The sequence below is a fragment of the Antedon bifida genome, chromosome 11 (genome assembly GCF_963402885.1).
Source record: "Antedon bifida chromosome 11, ecAntBifi1.1, whole genome shotgun sequence".
Taxonomy (NCBI): domain Eukaryota; kingdom Metazoa; phylum Echinodermata; class Crinoidea; order Comatulida; family Antedonidae; genus Antedon; species Antedon bifida.
In genome coordinates this window covers 4,694,824-4,713,725 of record NC_136236.1, presented here as the reverse complement: position 1 = coordinate 4,713,725, position 18,902 = coordinate 4,694,824, and the positions used below count along the sequence as shown (strand labels likewise).

At 33.3% G+C, this 18,902-nt stretch overlaps 2 protein-coding genes across 2 annotated transcripts in view; one reads left to right on the top strand and one right to left on the bottom strand.

The window, feature by feature from the left end:
* The window catches only part of LOC144855455 (GATA-binding factor 2-like), a 38,947-nt gene extending 36,493 nt beyond the window's left edge, over positions 1-2,454 (bottom strand). The window contains exon 1 of the mRNA XM_078713321.1: positions 2,322-2,454. The gene's annotated coding sequence lies outside the window, so the exon portion shown is untranslated. The remainder of the gene's footprint in view (positions 1-2,321) is intronic.
* The window catches only part of LOC144856384 (caveolin-3-like), a 156,942-nt gene that overhangs the window by 54,533 nt on the left and 83,507 nt on the right, over positions 1-18,902 (top strand). The window lies entirely within an intron of this gene.

The following is an 18,902-nucleotide window of genomic DNA, read 5'->3' as shown; positions in this document are numbered from 1 at the left end:
GAATCATCCTTATTTGAAGTGGTTGAGAACAGCACAGGTGAAAAAAAGGAGTATACAGATCACAAAAACTATAGTTACGATGGGAAACTTTTGTCGGTTTCTAAAACGCCGGATAACGAAATCTTGACCCGTCCTTATTTGATTATTTAGCTCACGTAAAAGCAGTACTGCTTTGTCGGTTTCTAAAACATGGATGACGAATTTGATCAACATAATATCAACAGTCCCGCACGAACTATTGACGAAACGGCACACGATTGTTTGTGTACTGCTAAATGTGTTTATTTGTTTAGGACATTTAATCATATTAACTAATATTTGGATGATGTCAACAACCATTGCAAAACTATTTCGTGGATGATGGTGATTGTCACGTATGGTTCTTTCGTGTGGGCCATATTTCGTAGTAGGCCTAAAGCCAGACCCAGTCTTAGTACGCTCGTGTGGGCCATATTTCGTAGTAGGCCTAAAGCCAGACCCAGTCTTAGTACGCTCGTGTGGGCCATATTTCGTAGTAGGCCTAAAGCCAGACCCAGTCTTAGTACGCTCGTGTGGGCCATATTTCGTAGTAGGCCTAAAGCCAGACCCAGTCTTAGTACGCTCGTGTGGGCCATATTTCGTAGTAGGCCTAAAGCCAGACCCAGTCTTAGTACGCTCGTGTGGGCCATATTTCGTAGTAGGCCTAAAGCCAGACCCAGTCTTAGTACGCTCGTGTGGGCCATATTTCGTAGTAGGCCTAAAGCCAGACCCAGTCTTAGTACGCTCGTGTGGGCCATATTTCGTAGTAGGCCTAAAGCCAGACCCAGTCTTAGTACGCTCGTGTGGGCCATATTTCGTAGTAGGCCTAAAGCCAGACCCAGTCTTAGTACGCTCGTGTGGGCCATATTTCGTAGTAGGCCTAAAGTCATGCATGCCCAGTCTTCGTACGCTCGTGTGGGCCATCTTTCGTAGTAGCCCTAGGGCCAGGCCCGATCTTCGTACGCTCGTGCGGGCCATTTTTCGTAGTAGGCCTAAAGTCAGGCCCAGTCTTTGTGCGCTCGTGTGGGCCATATGTCGTAGTAGGCCTAAGCCAGACCGAGTATTCGTACGCTCGTGACATCTTTCGTATTAGCCAGGCCCAATCTTACCATTTTACTTATTTCTATTCAGTAGTAGACCTAAAGTATAAGCCCATTCCCAAAATGTCAGACATTTTAAATCGTGATTTCATTTTTTAGGTCTCGTCTAATTAAATTTAAAAATGCCGTATAAAATGTATAATGGAAGTTTTTGTAAATTATGCCTAACAATTATCCACAACATAAGCCTACGTATTTCCTTTTAAAAAATCCCCGTCATTTTACCCAAATTGACAATGTTATTTTCATAGTATTGTAAATTAGCAATAGGAATGCTTTGAAACTAAATAACTCTACCCAAAAATGTCGGATCTCCAGAGTATCTGCACATTTACAAGCTATCTGTAATGTTCTAGTTTAGTTTAAAATGTTAAACTAAGGTTACTGGGCCAAAACTTAATACCCAGTGTACACCAACACTTTCACTCTTTACAAATGTTTGCCGAGTAAACTTGCTAAAGTCAAGTGTTTTTGTAATGCAGTATGTATCATAAAAGAAGGAAACCGGCTTAAAAAAAAATCTAAAACAAACTGACGTTTGTGTAAAAGGATTTGCTACTACTTAAAGCAACAATAGATATAGTTGTATGTGTCAGTTATACCTTGTAACTTATACCAAGGGTGAAAACATAGTACTGTAGTATATACAGTAGAACATGAATTAACGATATATCGTCGTGACCAATAAAGTGTCCTCTTAGGGTTTAATGTCGAATCATTGCTCCATGGTTAAAACAATATACATTATTCCCCTTGTTAATTTCACATGAAAGTGTCCCATATAATAATAATGGTGTCCCTGAATATGGGTGTCCCAAAAGAAGGGTTACTGTACAAAGCTTCTAACGCTCTGACTACACTATCAAACTAGTTTGACAAAAAAAAGTGTGATATGCCCAAATATGGTAGTGATATGCCCAAATACGGTAGTGATATGACATCATCATGTCCATATATGGGCAGCCCTGGTTTGTTCCAATGGAGAGCTCCATTGTATTTCCCCTCTTTCGTTTAAGATTCCTCTTATTAGGGAGGACCCCTGAATAGGGGTGTCCCAAAGAAAGGATTCTAACTACAAAGCTTGGAGAAGCGTGGATCATATCAGAGACACACATTATATTCCCCCTCGTTCAATATTTTTGTAGAATACCTTAGTAAGGTGGTATCACGCCTGATAAACGTACAATATAAACATTAACTTACTATTGTATCTATTTCTTCTAAGCATTTCGTCTAAGGCTGTCTACGTGTAGTGCGCCCGTCACACATTATTTAGGCCTACTACATGTTACCTTATAATAATATTTAGGCCTACACTGACTCTACCGTACGACCTGCTCTAGTCTAAATCGTATTTCTAGCATTCATACAAAGTTGTGGTTTAAAAGAAATGAATAACGTATATTATTTCTAAAGAATACATATACTGGGGTTACTCAAGTTTTACGATGATAATTATCAACACGATAATAAGTTCGTGGTACTTTAAAGAATGGTCTATTGTATTTAAAACACGGCGCATGTTAGGTGAATACGTCTTTGTACGAAGTCTTTTTAAAGTATGTTTCGATACAGAACTGTTATATTCCTCGTTAAGAATACATAGACAATGTTATCATACATTTAATGATACGGAATATGTACTGTATTAAGTTCTGTCTAGCCTACAAATGTTTTTGTCACATAAAGTTTGATAGTGTAGACAGAGCTTTATAATGTTATATCAGAGTTTAACTCTTCTCTTGTTATATTGTAACGAAATAAAATCACAAGGCCACGTGCTCGTTACGCATGTAATTTAACCAATCACAAACGATAGATCATCTAAACTGCATGCGTTACGCAAAATAGTGCAATTTATCTTCGTATTCTAAATATATTTGTTTCAATGTTAATGCCTCTTTTTCTCTCTACCTTTCCTTTAACCTACTAACTAGGCCTGTCATAATAGCTACACCAATACTACGTGGATTTTATTGCCATTCCATTCTGTATTTCTATTCATGCTAAATAGCTTTGTATTGATAAACAATTTTATAGAATAATCAAATTAGATGCTGTACCGTCTGTAAAGGTCTGTCTAAACTATCAAACTATTTTGACAAAAAAAGTGTGATGTGCCCAAATATGGTAGCGATATTCCCAAATATGGTAGTGATATGACATAACCATGTCCATATATAACATATTTGTTTGTCACATAAAATTTGATAGTGTAGACAGAGCTTTACAATTTGGTTTTGTTTGATTTTGTCAAAATTGACCAAAAAATGACATGAAGTATTTTTACTTGTGCATGTTCATGTTATTATTGTCAATGTGTAGAAATATCAATATATCACAACTAATCTGCTATTAGTATTGCATGACAATAATGGAATCCCCTTTACTTGCCGATTGTCCTGTAGGCCTTGATAGGTTTGGTACCACCGCAGGCACATGAGTTTGCACCCTCTCTTCTACTAGTAAATTCGGCATGCAACATAGGTCACTCCGAACTCGCATACATTTAGGCATAAACTAGCGAGTATCTGTTTCTAATGTGGTCATGAGTATACAAGTGTACCGTTTAGAAGTAACATGAAGCATGCCTTATAATGAATGGTGATAAATTGACTCTATTCGGATTTTCCTTCACTTTAAAAATAAAAATTGCTAATAAAGGGATGCTAGTAACATAAGTGGTACGGTGTATGCATATATTACTGTTTCCTATTATTGTACTTGGACCAGTGGCCTACATAATATTGAATAAATGAATGATATATCTATCTACATCCAAACCAACCTTTCCAATCAGTCCATATTTTTCTTTTTAAAAAAGGGGTGTATAACGGTGCAGCATAATAGTCCGTACTTTGACACATCAAAAAGCACAGCCTAACGTATATTATTTTAGAACTTAACAATACCATTTTCATAAGTAGGCTATTACCAATTTCAAAAGTAGTTAGTGGGGTGAATCCAAACCAAATAGAAATAAAAACCTCTCAAAAGCTCTGATTTAACCGCCTTTAACGTTAGAGGCGATGAGGCGAAACCCATACACTGTTTCAAAATGAAATGTCAGTTGAACTATTCGTACGTTGTCACGATATTATACTTATAGATATAGCCTGAACTTTGCTGTACTTTTTCAAACACAATGCTGATATAAAAAGTTGTAAAAAAAAATAAATCGAACATCGCACTTAAAACTGCTCTGAATTATATAAGTAATTATTTTTATTGTAGAAGTAAATTGTGTAAGAATGTTGTGGTTTATAATGAACTGAGTACGTTCTTTGTGAGCACATGTCGTTGCAGACTACAAACTTTGTGCGCGCCATACTAAAGACGACGCAACGTTGTCTATTTTTAACTTGCTTGCGTTGCGTGTCATACCTGCATCTTGTATCAATCCCCACCAGCCTAGTTCGATACAGACGACGGAGCGCGGTGGCGGTGAACCGTGGCGGTATGTACACGCACCGCCACGGTTGATGGATGAATTAGAAGATGAACAGAAAGATAGTTAGATAGTTAAAACGATAAACACTATAACGTATAACAAAACTTGTATTATTTAAGTTAAAATACTTTCCTGTTACAGTTGTGAGGTACAGATATAAGATAAGAACATGTAATATGAGAAATCTATCTTGTTTATTGAAACCTGTCGAATTTGTTTGATGTGCACCGCCCTTATCTTATTTACTAAACAACCTCACATTGTATTTCTTATGTTTAGTTACATGTCACACTTTGTTCAATACTCTGAAGCGTCAGTATCTTGTCTGTCATCAATCTGACAATAGACGACGTATTTCCCACGGTTAACACTACAAATACACCGTTTATCAATTTTGATAATCAAAAAGAAAAAAGTAAAGAACAAAAAATAGCACTGTCTGAATAGTATAATCTTATTGAATCAGATCTCGGAGGTTAGTATTAATACCAATATCTGTTTCACTACCATCCTCACTTGCGCACCACCGACGAATTTGACAGTTTGAGATGGGACGTTCATGCACTAATGTATCTCGTATCGTTCATCGCCTAAACCTATAGGCAGATTGAGGGACAAACCTATAAGACCACTTGTTTTATTATTCCTTTACTTAGGAAACTAAAAAGACCACTAGGAAACCAAAAGATAACTGCATAAACCAAAAGATAACTGCATAAACCAAAAGATAACTGGATAAACCAAAAGATAACTGGATAAACCAAAAGATAACTGGATAAACCAAAAGGTAACTGGATAAACCAAAAGATAAACTGGATAAACCAAAAGATAACTGGATAAACCAAATAAAAAAATATTTAAGGAAACAAATATGAAAAAAAATCATGTAAAGCGCAATGTCTGAATGATGGAAAACGTTTCAAAATGAGAGAGTTATTTAATAATAAATATGGTACCGATTTTAGAAATCTGTATTCTGTTTGTATGCGACTTCACTGACACAGACTGTATAATTTAACAAAATAATGGTCTTGTCGTATACACATCGTAATCATCTAATCGTGTATACACATGACGTACATGTTTAATCCAACAAAACCCCCCCCCCCCACCACCCCACTCCTGATAATCCCCTCACCACCCCACTCCTGCTAATCCCATACTCCTGCTAATCCCCTACTCCTGCTAATCTCCTACTCCAATTCTAATTGACGATTTAGTTAAATATTCGTTTTATAGAAATATTGTCCTCATATATATGACTATTTTTATTTTATTTTCATGTAATCAACAACCGATCGAATATATAAACACAATTAGTAGATACAGTAATTAGATACTTCTATCGGTCGGCTAAATAACCTTGATTCCTTTTAGATCTAACAAATCGGAACGCTAAACAAATACGGATTATTATAACTTTGGGATGTGTAATGTGGACTTTGAAATCGATATATTAAACACTGCACGGAAACTACAAATATTTAATATTAGTAATCTATTTGTGCAATAAGTTATAACTTAAACACATCAAGTGCCTTTCGACACCAGTTTCATTATGTTTCAGGGACATACACCCAAGTCCTATTGTCAGACCAATATACCGATTATATAACACCTGAATAAATCTCTGTCATTTGATTTGACGATTGCGGGTCACATTGCGTGCAATAGTTAAGTTTAACTTACAGCCTAAAATGAGAATTGATTTAGGCCTAAAACATATCAAACATATCTACAACTAGGATGGTTTAAGCTATGTCGATTGTTGGAGGAGGTTGTTGTCTGACGAGGCTTTTGACCATATCGTTATCGTAAGTTCACAAATGACTTAAGTTGGTAGGAATAAATCACAGTATTTGGGGTTTTTTTTAATAAATTATATATTTTAGGCAAATTGCCAAGGATGACCGTAAGCGATTTAATTCACTATACTTCTTTAAGGTGGCAATCCAATTCACAAAATAAATAATCACATACACAAGATGTTCTACATAAACACAGTCTTATTACAAGTCTTTTGGATTTGGGAGTGGAGTTGTAATTTATTTGTTTAGATGATATAATATCATAAATCTATTTTACCATTTTCAATGGGCCTACGTAGTAACTGTTATTGTTTGAATTTGTTAATATACGGGTAGGCCTGAAAAAGTGCCATCGAGGTCGGAGCAACGCCGAACAGAGTACGGCACCCCTATCAAAAGATTTGTTTAACACCAGTCATTTTTTCTTAAATTAAGCAGCATTTAATTTACTATAAGTTGTATTCATTGTTCTCGTATTGTTCAAAGCGACCCGCCATGTTGCAAGCGCTTCGGCACTTTGATCCTAACTTACAAGCCCAGAAAAATATAAAAGAATGCCGTGTGTTTTGTGTACATAGAGCCAAAATAAAGCCCTCGGGGGCTACAGTCACAATGAGGCGGACCTGTAAGCCTACAAAGTCAATTTTACCAAGCTAACCCAAGCGTGCATATCTTTTATTTCGGCATAATTTTCTGTATTTACTGTCGACGTACTAACAGACTTTTAGTCGAGTGTTATTTTCCTTTTTGTAACGATAGCCTGTGTGTATGATTTTTGTTAGTACACGCGACCGAAAGCCTTAGGACATAAACAATTGAAAGTAGGGGGATAGATAGATTTGTAGAAATTCGCAACAATTTTAAAATATTAAAAATAATAGGCCAGTATAGCTTTCAAAAGACACAAAAACAGAAAATAACGAAAAATTTTGAAAATGTATAGAGATTCTGTAATTATTGATTGTGAAAGATTAAATAAATAAAGATGGTGATTAACCACAGAAAATAAAACAAAATTCCTTTCAAATTACCATTATTATTATATATTAATATTTGAGTGCAGAAAAATAGATTTAAAACATTTAAAAAATATTTGTTTATGAAGCTCATGTGTTGTATAAGTCTATTTATATATGCAGGAGGCCTGTTTTCCATATGGGCCTCTCTATCTAATACGTCACATTTTTAAAATCCAATCTAAAGCTCTGTCTACACTATCAAACTAGTTTGAGAAATGAAAGGTGTGATGTGCCCAAATATGGTAGTGAAATGCCCAAATGTGGTATTGATATGACATCATAATGTCCATATATGGGCAAATCACATTTTTTTGTCACACAAAGTTTGATAGTGTTGTCACATCCAACACATTGTTATAGGCCCGATGCGAGATACACGTGGCTGTCTGCGTGCAAATTGACCTAAGGTTATTAACCTCATGCACTTTTAAAGCAGATGTGGTTATTATGTAACACAGTGTAGTCTAGTAGTATTGATATGCGCACCAAATATGGTATTGATATGCCCAAATATGGTATTGATATGCCCAAATATGGTCTTGATATGCCCAAATATGGTATTGATATGCCCAAATATGGTAGTGCTATGACATCATGTTCATATTATGGGCACATCACATTTGTCTATCATTATCGATATCGATATTTTTAAAAACCATGTCTAGAAGTGTAGCCTCTAGTTATTAAATCAATAATTAATCATAATTCAACAACAAAACAGTGAGGTTATGGTTATGAGGTTGTATACATTTTGAGGAATTTTGAACATTGAATTCATGTTTGTGGAGTTTATAAAAATAGTTATTTAAGCGTAAAATTGACTTCTGGGTTGAGGGCGACATTCCTTCCTTATTTTGGTGATACACTGCACCAATAATAAGCAGTACTTTTATAGTTTTTCCTAAATAAATTTAATTTAATGCCCTCTCTCAAGTCTGATTTTACAGTATCAGAAAGAATAATTCTAAATAATGTCCATGGTGGTTATACATACTTCATACACGTTATGTTGTAACATTAAGACATGGTGGTTATACATACGTCATACATGTTATGTTGTAACATTAAGACATGGTGGTTATACATACTTCATACATGTTATGTTGTAACATTAAGACATGGTGGTTATACATCCTTCATACATGTTATGTTGTAACATTAAAACATGGTGGTTATACATCCTTCATACATGTTATGTTGTAACATTAAGACATGGTGGTTATACATACTTCATACATGTTATGTTGTAACATGAAGACATGGTGGTTATACATACTTCATACATGTTATGTTGTAACATTAAGACATGGTGGTTATACATATTTCATACATGTTATGTTGTAACATTAAGACATGGTGGTTATACATATTTCATACACGTTATGTTGTAACATGAAAAACAAAACATTTTGTTTGTTCAGTTTGTCTCTCTCACTCTCCCTGGTTTGTTTTTTTTTCAAAAAATTGGTCAAATTAAACCAAAAACACATCGGCTGGCAGCCAATTTGACTATTTTTTTACTTTAAATTACAGTTTTTTCAGGTAAATATATATTTGTTTTCAATTTAATTTTTGTTCAAAGTGGATAAATATTATGTGACATTAAAATGGCATATTAAAAGAAAAAAAGAAAATTTTTCAGGGAAACAATAAATCTTTAATCCAAATGAACTCATCGTTCTTAACCTACTTATATATATACTACTACTATAAATACACCCGTTTTCCATACCAAATTTCAGTGACTCAGCACTTCTTGTGATTGCCTTTCATAACTTGACCGTTCGCCTCTTTTCTAAACCATTTGTATGTATTGGCCGAGAGATAATTGAATGCTGTATCGAATGACCATAGTTTGACATGGTTTTGGGTTTTGGTGTTCAAACACAGCAGGTTTAATACATAGTCCGCCATGATCGCATCATCTTGCTCATCTTTGTTTATTGAAACTAGTCTTAGAATCTCAAAAAAGATCAACCATTTATAATTCTCAAATTTTGTTTTTGAAAGCAGTAGACTTCTTTTAATTTGTATTGAGACCCTCCTAAAAGCATTTTGTACTGTCAAAAACAATTTCTTCGAACATGTCTCAATTGTTGAAGTTTTGTTTTCGTGTCTGTTCTTAAAAACGTTTTCTTCAAACTTTATGTCTAGTGATTCAAGCGACGATTTGTTCTCGTGTCCGTTAGATTGTATAAAATAGTTTATAATACAATAGACTTTAAAGTATTCTTTTAATCTAACAAACTGTCTATTGTCTTCTGTTAAAAAATGTACGTTTATTCAGACATGTCTTAGTTTAATGTCAACGTTTTAATTAAAGACTTGTTTTTTTTTTTAATCAAATCCCGCTTTTAGTTTGTTTCTGTTAAAAAATCAACCTGGAAATTGTTTCCTTCAGAATATTAGTCTAATTAGCTCTGGATCCACCAAATGTCATGTTGGTCTCTCACTCCCAGCCCCCCCCCCCCCCCCCTTCCAAATCCTCTATCTCTCTATCCATCAATCATCAATCAATCAAAATCAATCTATTCCATAAACTAAGGATATGTACAAATATGTCATCAAAAAGTTATGGAAAAGGAACTCAAAATAAGTGAAGCTTTAAGGCCGAGACCCTTAAAAAAACAAGGTAATAAGAATTTATTTTATCAATAACAACCAAAAAAAACAGGAATAAATTATTTTAAAAGAAGATGATACATATATAATGAATTAAAATTTAAAGATATAAATACTCTCGACAAGTCATTAAATATTTTAAATCAAAGTTTTGGTCAAAGTTTGGATTATAATTAAAACCAAGGTAACGAATTTGAACTTTTTCAAAATCATTTTTCAAACTTATTTTGTACAACTTTGGTTTAATGGATTCGTAGTCGACGGTCATGAACCAATCCACGAACACAAATCAACCCCTGCGAACGAAACGGTTCTAATTTACTTTTGTAGAGGAACCACAGCGGTAAGTTAAATATTAAACAAATTAAACGAATTTTTTATATAGAACTCGACTACTAGATGGAAATTTTATATTTGATCAAACGTCATACTAATCTCTATTATATTAAATAAAAAATATTTGTCTAGGGTTTGTTTTTTATTTTGATTTACGGCCAAAGAAAACTGACCAAGAATCGTAACAATGGTGATTTTCTCGTTACACGCTAGCCTCAATACTCTGGTACTAAATAGGCCTATGTGTTGAATCATCATCAATAACAGTAATAGACATTATGGTTATGATATACAGTTTTAATACTAGGCACTTATACTATTAACATTTTGGCCAGGTAGTCATTTAGTTTAAAGCCAAAACTAAATTGTGTTGAACTTGGGCCTGTTGTGAGTAACGGCTATCCCTTCGGTTGTGGACTTTATGTAGGCCTACGAAACACTTCATAGGTAGCCTAGGTATTATCATACCCTTATAAACCAAATGTAGCCATTTGTTTACATCTTTAAGCTACTGTTTACATTGGAAAATATGTTTGAGAAAAAATGATAAAAACCTGAATATATTAAACAAATTGTCTTATTGAAATACAAAGAGATATAGAAGACATTTATTTTCTAATCAATTTGTTTTGGATTTAAAGTGAAAATCGCTAAGTTAATAACTTTAAATTCTTAAAATTCTTTAAGAAGTAAGATATACTGTATGTTTAAATCTTTAGGAACAATGTACTAAGATGGTAGTTGAATTGTTTATTGCAGAATCTTTTTAGTTTATTTTATTTGTTTTAGCGTTGTTTTGTGTGTGTGTGTGTTACCGCTGCGTCGGTCCTGTGTTTTGTTTTTGATACTATGAAATAACATTTTTTTTTTAAATAAAAACAAATTGAAAAACACATCCAACCCATTAATGTATTTAGAAGAGTACCGGTAGGCCTAATTTGGTAAAACATCTAAACTGAATTGCACACACATGTGAACAACAACGATACAGATAACTTGTATATCAAAATACAATGATAATTATGTATCATGAATTGATAAATGTATCTTCGTCTAAATCTATAATAACGTTATATTAATATAAGTACGTTAGTTCGTTAGTTAGTTAGTACGTTAGTTCGTTAGTTAGTTAGTACGTTAGTTCGTTAGTTATTTTAATTAGTTAGTATAGTTAAGCATAATAAACAATCAATTTGGCATAATAATAATGAAGACATAATCTAAGATAAGATATTAAATAATTTGCCAAAATTAATTGCTTGTCTTATTATTCTCATTGCTATTTTAAATTTATGTATAAAACTTTTAATCTTATTTTTATATTTTAATTTTCTATAAATATTAAGTAAAAATTAAAAATGTATTTATTTCTCCACAAAAAGTAAAACTTTCAATAATATCGTAAATTATACATGAGAACAAGATTCATAACAGTAAGCATTCTAACCCGAAAAAACATATTATGACATTATTAGATAAAAAGAGATTAAAGTAATAGCCTTATAATATGTGAAAACAAATTCTTAATTATTTACAAACAAAAAAATGTAAAAGTACTTCAACTTCTTATAATGGCAGAAATTGGCTTTGATTTAATTAACATTAAAACAGTAAACAAATCTAGACAAGAAAATTAAAGTATGTAACACAAATATTAATCTATAAAAATAAATACTATCTAATCGTAGGATTACTATCTTACCTGATATTCAGATAGGAACAACAAAATATGCAACACATCTATCCAATCTCAACTGAATGTGTCCAAATTATTTTATAGACTAATCTATTTCAAAAAACCGGTGCATCACCTTCGTAGACTTAATTTAAATACAACGTAGTGTAGGCCCTAATACAGCCAATAATACAGGACCCATCCGCTTACCGTGTCGTGACACAGATGCGATATTGCCGTTAAGTGTCAAAACGCTGATCACAATCTTTGGGCTCAGCCGTGAATGATAATGGAAAGGGCGAGTCTATCATTTCGATCACTCTTACATCATACACTCACCGGCCTAGGACAAATTTGTTTTCAATTATCAGACACATTTCGAAGGATGGTACAACTTTCCGAGCACATCCATATCTTAGGCCTACTATGTTTTTATTTTCTCAAGGTGATATTACGCTCAAAGGCGTGTCTTTATCGTGGACGTGTGTTTGTATATATAGAGATAATTATCAATTTGTTGGTAATTGTACACAATTAAACGGATTGATTTCTTTACCATTGATGGTTCTTCAATATTGTTAATTATCTACTTTATCTGGTATGTACCAACCAACTGTTTCTTAATTCATAAATGTTAGGATACGTATCAATCATTTTGCCAAAATGATATGACGTCACGCATTTATGTTTCTAAAAGATGTATTGTCCCCCAAAAACATAAAAAATGAAGATTAATTAAATCAGACTTTGAATAGGTTATTTTGTAGTTTTAATCACTTTTGTAGAAAAAAAATTATGTTTTCCCTTATTAAATGACAAAATAAATAGTTAAATTCAACCAAAAGTCCATTGGCTGGCAGCCAATTTGACAATTTTTTGCTTTAAATTACTGTTTTTTTAGGTAAATAATTTTTTTTTCGATCTAATTTTTGGTCAAAGTGGATAATTATTATGTGAAATTAAAATGGCGTATTCAAAAAAAAAAAATTTGTAAATAATTATTTTTCAGGGGGACAATACATCTTTAACGAATACTTAGTATAATTAACCTACAGTACTTATAATTACTTAATTCCATAGCGATTTTTCTCCACATGCGATAATATTTGCCCTATAAGAATATTCGGTATGAGTAGCAATTTTAAATCATTTTAGCTCAATGATATAGGGCATGATATTATGTTAAAAATATATATTTTATTCCGAAATCTTTGCATTAAGATAAGTACGTATTTTTTTCGGATACTAACAAAATGTAGGCATACTATTAGGTTTAATTGTTATAAATTCGTTATTAAATTCTCTTAAAAATGAAAATTTCGATTTTTATTTTTATGTAATGATGTTGAATCTAAATCTAGTAGAACTAACATTTTCATTCGTAACCCCCATTATTTGAGGCTGTACTAGTATACACAGTGTTTTATAGTCATACTACTTTTTCTCACTACCGACCAAGCATATAGACCAACTCATCAAGAATATTGTCACCAAACAAGTATAAATAAACACATTCCTACTTAATGACATTATTTGGACATAAGTTGTACCATTTGGCTGGAAATGTCTTCTACGCCAAACACAATACCAGCACGCGGTCAATTAGTGCAAAGTGGCCTCTCGACTTGTTAAAATCATTGTATTCTTTGTTACGGCTAGCAACATGGTCATTCAAAAATATTGCGCATTGATTAGACCTTCTGTTAATAGTTTTTCTGAAGACAGATTTTACATCATCTTATAGGCCTAGACTCAGTGGTCTCTTCAATAGTTTGACAGAAATCATTGGCCTAGACTTTTCCTGCATGGGATCTGTTTTGTATAAAGTTTACGGTACTTCTTGTCTGAACTTTTCTTTAGGCCTTTCTTTCGCTACTGCAGGATGTAGGAGATTGTCTTTCTTACATTTACATACGGTACTGAATAATAAAAAGATAAATTCGGCCTAGCGCCTAATTAAGAATAGCATGATTAATTTTTATTTTTTGACAATGACATACAAACATTATCGTACGTCAAAATAATTGTTACGTATTTAGCTAATACAAAACTCGTTCAGATGTTTAATTATTTGATTTGTTTTAATATTTATATTTGTCTTTATTTTTTGTGATTGCATGTTCTTACAAACTTTTTTTAAGCGGAAACATGTCCTTATGCTCTGTCTACACTATCAAACTAGTTTGACTAAAAAAGGTGTGATGTGCCCAAATACGGTAGTGTTATGCCAAAATATGGTAGTGATATGACGTCATCATGTCCATATATGGGCACATCACATTTTGTCACAACAAGTTTGATAGTGTAAACAGAGCTTTAGTGTGGGTGGATTCTCACAGGCAATATTTTAAATAGGCTACATAAGCAGCAGCCAGCTAACGAAAAAAACTTTGGAATTTAAATGCCAATTTACACAGACGAGCGGTAAAGATAATAAGAATATAGAATATAATTTGTTATTCATTATTACCATTCACACACACACACACAACGCGGATCGGACAGGCGGATTTCGCTCACGAAAGATACAGATTCTACGTGGGTCAAGCTACGCGGTTTTCCGCTTACCGTTGCCGCTTTTCGTCTGTGGAAAATTGCCTTAATAACACGCATGTCATTAATAAATGTTGTATGGTTATTTCATATAGATTGACATTTCCGACTTGGATTAAACCAACATGAAAAACAATAAAACATTCAAACAACAACACCGTCACTCACAAAATCGTTATCAATAATAAAGATAATGTTGTTAATTAATTGCAATTGTTTTGAAACTAAACTCCAATTACATAGATAGGTATATTGATTGGCAACTTACGATGCCCAGAGTTTGTTATGGGAAGTTGATATCAAGATCAACTAATTAATTCAAGTCAGGTCTCGAACAGGCATAGTCCAACCACCCTCTCAAATTTGCGCCGTATTCAAGAATTGATGTTATTTTTAGGAGGGGCTTATAGGCATAACCTAGCCTCGACTCCGGACCCAGCAAATGCTGAGCTTCGGAAACAAGTAAGTATACAGTGCAGTCGGGAAGGTTAACTATCCATAATTTACTTTTACATGTCGTGTCTTCACAGGTATATGTTTACGATTTAACTTGTATAATAACTGCTACACTAGGCTAAATAACTAAAGAAAAAAATAAGGATCGTGGTGCAATAAACAAAATGTACACACAATAGGGCTACAAGCTAATGAAGAAACAAAAACAAGGTCACAGGGAACTTTTCACGAGAATTTTTTATTGTCACAAAAAGATGGAGAAAAAAGCAATGCTTATGATTTAATTGTATAATCCAACCTACATCAGTACGAGATGATTTTTAACCTTTGACCTGAAGGAAAAACTGTTACGTTGTGATTGAGCACTTGGTTGTTCTGTAATGTCTGATCATGCGCACTTTATTTTTTTGGATTAAAAAATGAACCGAATTTTTGTAATATATTTTTGTTCACCTGCTTTCTTAACACTGAAAAAAAACTAAAAACAAAAACTGGAAAATCGCTTAGGCCTTCTATGAACCCACGGCAGCCAGCAGTGCAGCGTCTACCAGATCAGCACACCGTGAGATGATCACCTACTCTTTTCAAATATAGTGTACCAAGTTCTTTGACGTACACTAATATAATAATAATAATAATAATATCCTGGATTTTTATAGCGCCAAATGTTGTTAAACAGCTAAGCGCTGAACATTATTACCTCAGTCATTTTTTTTATCAAACACGTATGGAAACATACTCCCATAATGCAGATAGTAATCAGCGGTATCAACGGCTTTACGTCCCATCCGAAGGACGAGGCAATGATGACAGTAAAGCATCTTGCCTAAGGATACAATATATTACATATGTAGGCTCGAACCCATGCCTATCACACAAATCTTCACTCCATCACTCATTATTACTGTTCATGTAAATATATAGCGACCTCTATAATGTCATAATGAATTATCAATCATGAATTATTCATGATTTTAACCTTAGCCTTTTATAGGAGAAAAAAATAAAGACCCCTGTATATACAGCACCCGATGCGATTCCAGACGCGCGCTCTCCCATCCAGAACAACGCCAGCTGACGAGAACCGGTATTTCAACGCAGTATGGCTGTACACATTGTGTGTTTGAACTTCAATGAATTAAAATACTGTAGGCCTAGTCATAAGAATCCTAATTCTCTAATATAGCGAGAATTTCTTGCAATGGTTTGTAGTCAAGTCAAGTGTCAGATTTATGTGGTTAAGTAGTACAACATAGAAAAATACAACATATTCAATAATGACTGATTTTTTTTCTCGACAACTTTATTTAAGCGGTAAATTACGTTAAGATTTTAGTTAAAATACTGATACATTTAGTTTACCTTCAATTTAATACACCAATTTAACAATATTAATAATAATGTTGTATTTAAACACATCGAAGCTTTAAAAGTTTTTTTTTCTGCGAGGAGTTTCTGGTATGAGGCCAACGGCATCCGGTCGCGGGACAAAGGCTTAAATAAAGTGTATCTTATGAAATTGTACATAAGATCTAGTTGAACTAGGCCTACGCCTTTAAAATCGGAAAGGTATATGATTGTACAGTAACGTTGACATGGCATGTTCACAAAAATGTTTATTTGTATACAAACTTATTTAACTAAGCCGAATCCATCTTGACTAGAGGCCTAGGACTAGACATTAAACTAAAAGCACGGCATTTTTTGCATAAATAGCATTAAATTGATAATTAGGACTACTTTCTAAAATACAGTGACAGTGAAATGAATGACCTTAAAGTATCCAAGAGTGACATTAAACAGCCTCTTCTGACAAAAAAATTTATCCGCTAACTGTATACTGTTATATAGTAAGAGATTATTTAGACGTTTAGGTTAAAGATTTATTGTCCCCAAAAACATGAAAAATGAAGATTAATTAAATCAGACTTTGAATATGTTATTTTGTAGTTTTAATCAAGTTACTTCCATAGTAAAAAACACGAAAAAAAAATGTTTTCACTTATAAAATGATGAAATAAATAGTTAAATTTAACCAAAAAACCCATTGGCTGGCAGCCAATTTGACCATTTTTTGCTTTAACTTTACAGTTTTTTCAAGTAAATAAATGTTTTTTTTTATTCGATTTGTTGTCAAAGTGGATAAACATTATGTTACATTAAAATGGCATATTCACCAAAAATGTTTTTAAGAAGTTTTTTTTCAGGGGGCAATACATCTTTAAGTGTATAAATTAGGTGCTGCTATGGTATGAGCCGTTGTGGTCAGCAGCCACGATACAGCACAATGTTTATTGTCGCCAGACATGATACAGAATTCACTCTTGTATTTGTATTTTGGTCACATGGTCTCTATACTTCTATTTTACTTAATAATAACTGCTACCATCTTACATATATAACAATTGAAAAATGTAATAATAATAATAAATATTCAAATTTTTTTGCTAAAGGTGATAAACTTGTAATTCTCTTTACGATTAGCAAATTTCTGAAATGTTTTGCATTTGTTTTAACATATTTTAATAAGTTTCAATTATCATAATTACAATAAACAAACAAATATAAAACGAACATTTTTAGTAAAATTCAAAGAAAGGTTTTCGACGCCATTTAACAGGACAAATTCCAATTGGCCTAATAGTTTCAAAAGCCGAATATGAGTCGGGCCGCTAAAATATCATAATTTAGCAGCAGTCATTTTTCATTTTCAAAACGCCATCATACTTGAGGCCACTGTCGTCATCTGTAGATGAGATAGACATTAATTATAAAAATATAGTAATATTATATTATAGTCACTATAGAAAAATTAAAAAAAGTGAAACTTTAAAATCTAACGTGGTTTTATTAGGCTCATTGTCAGAATTAAGATCACCGTATATTAAAACAATAGAGTCTAAATTATTTCCACAGAAGCAAAGTACAGCTTATTTTTTAAGCACTTGACCAATCACAGGGGACAGTTCAGATGAGCCGTCACTTGAGATTGGTCAAACGTCAGACAACAGTAACTAACATAGAATAAGATAACTTACACATCCAGTTGCCCTCACTAGTTCCAGCCGTCTTAAAGTCCGGCAAACTTTTTGTCAAAGAGGCCCAGGCGTCTTTACTGATATACTCCCACGTTGCACCATGATCTTTACTGCGCATGTAACTGCGCATGTCCATGTGAATGCCATAGATAAGTCCTGTGAGCTGGTCAGATCCAATTACATTGTGTAGGTTCATTTGTAGAGCTATTGAAGAATATTTATATTTGTATACATATTATAATGATAATAGTATATGATATATTTTTCATTTTGACATAAGAAAATAATTAACATGCAATGTTCTGTTTATGTGCCTTTTTTTAAAATCGAAAGTAAGAAAAAGAGAAAGTCATTGCTGTGGGCGCTAAGCATTCAAGGGAGGATGTATTCACAAAAGAAATGTAGGCCCTATACTTAACCAATCATTGATAGTTGTCTAGAAATCCAAAAATCTCCAGAAGAAAGTGTCAGTCAGTATTACTTATCGATGATTTATCAAGTTAGAGATATTCCTGTTGCTGTCCATATCGATGTGTATGATGACCCGTGGCAGTTAGGCTCTAAGTATGGAAGTTCTAAGTGTTTTGATATATCAGCCAGCCTCAGGTCAGTGCTATTCTTTGAGGGACATTATGAAAACAATCCTCATTGTTTTACCTTTCCATCGTCCATCTGGTGGATTATCTTGTACATAGCAGGACGGAACAACCTTGTCTGATAGACGTCTAACTGAAGGGTTACAAGCAAAAATGACGTCATTATCCGGATCGTCCAACTTCTTAGTTATGACAAAACCCCGGTCATAATAATCTGAAAAAATTTATAA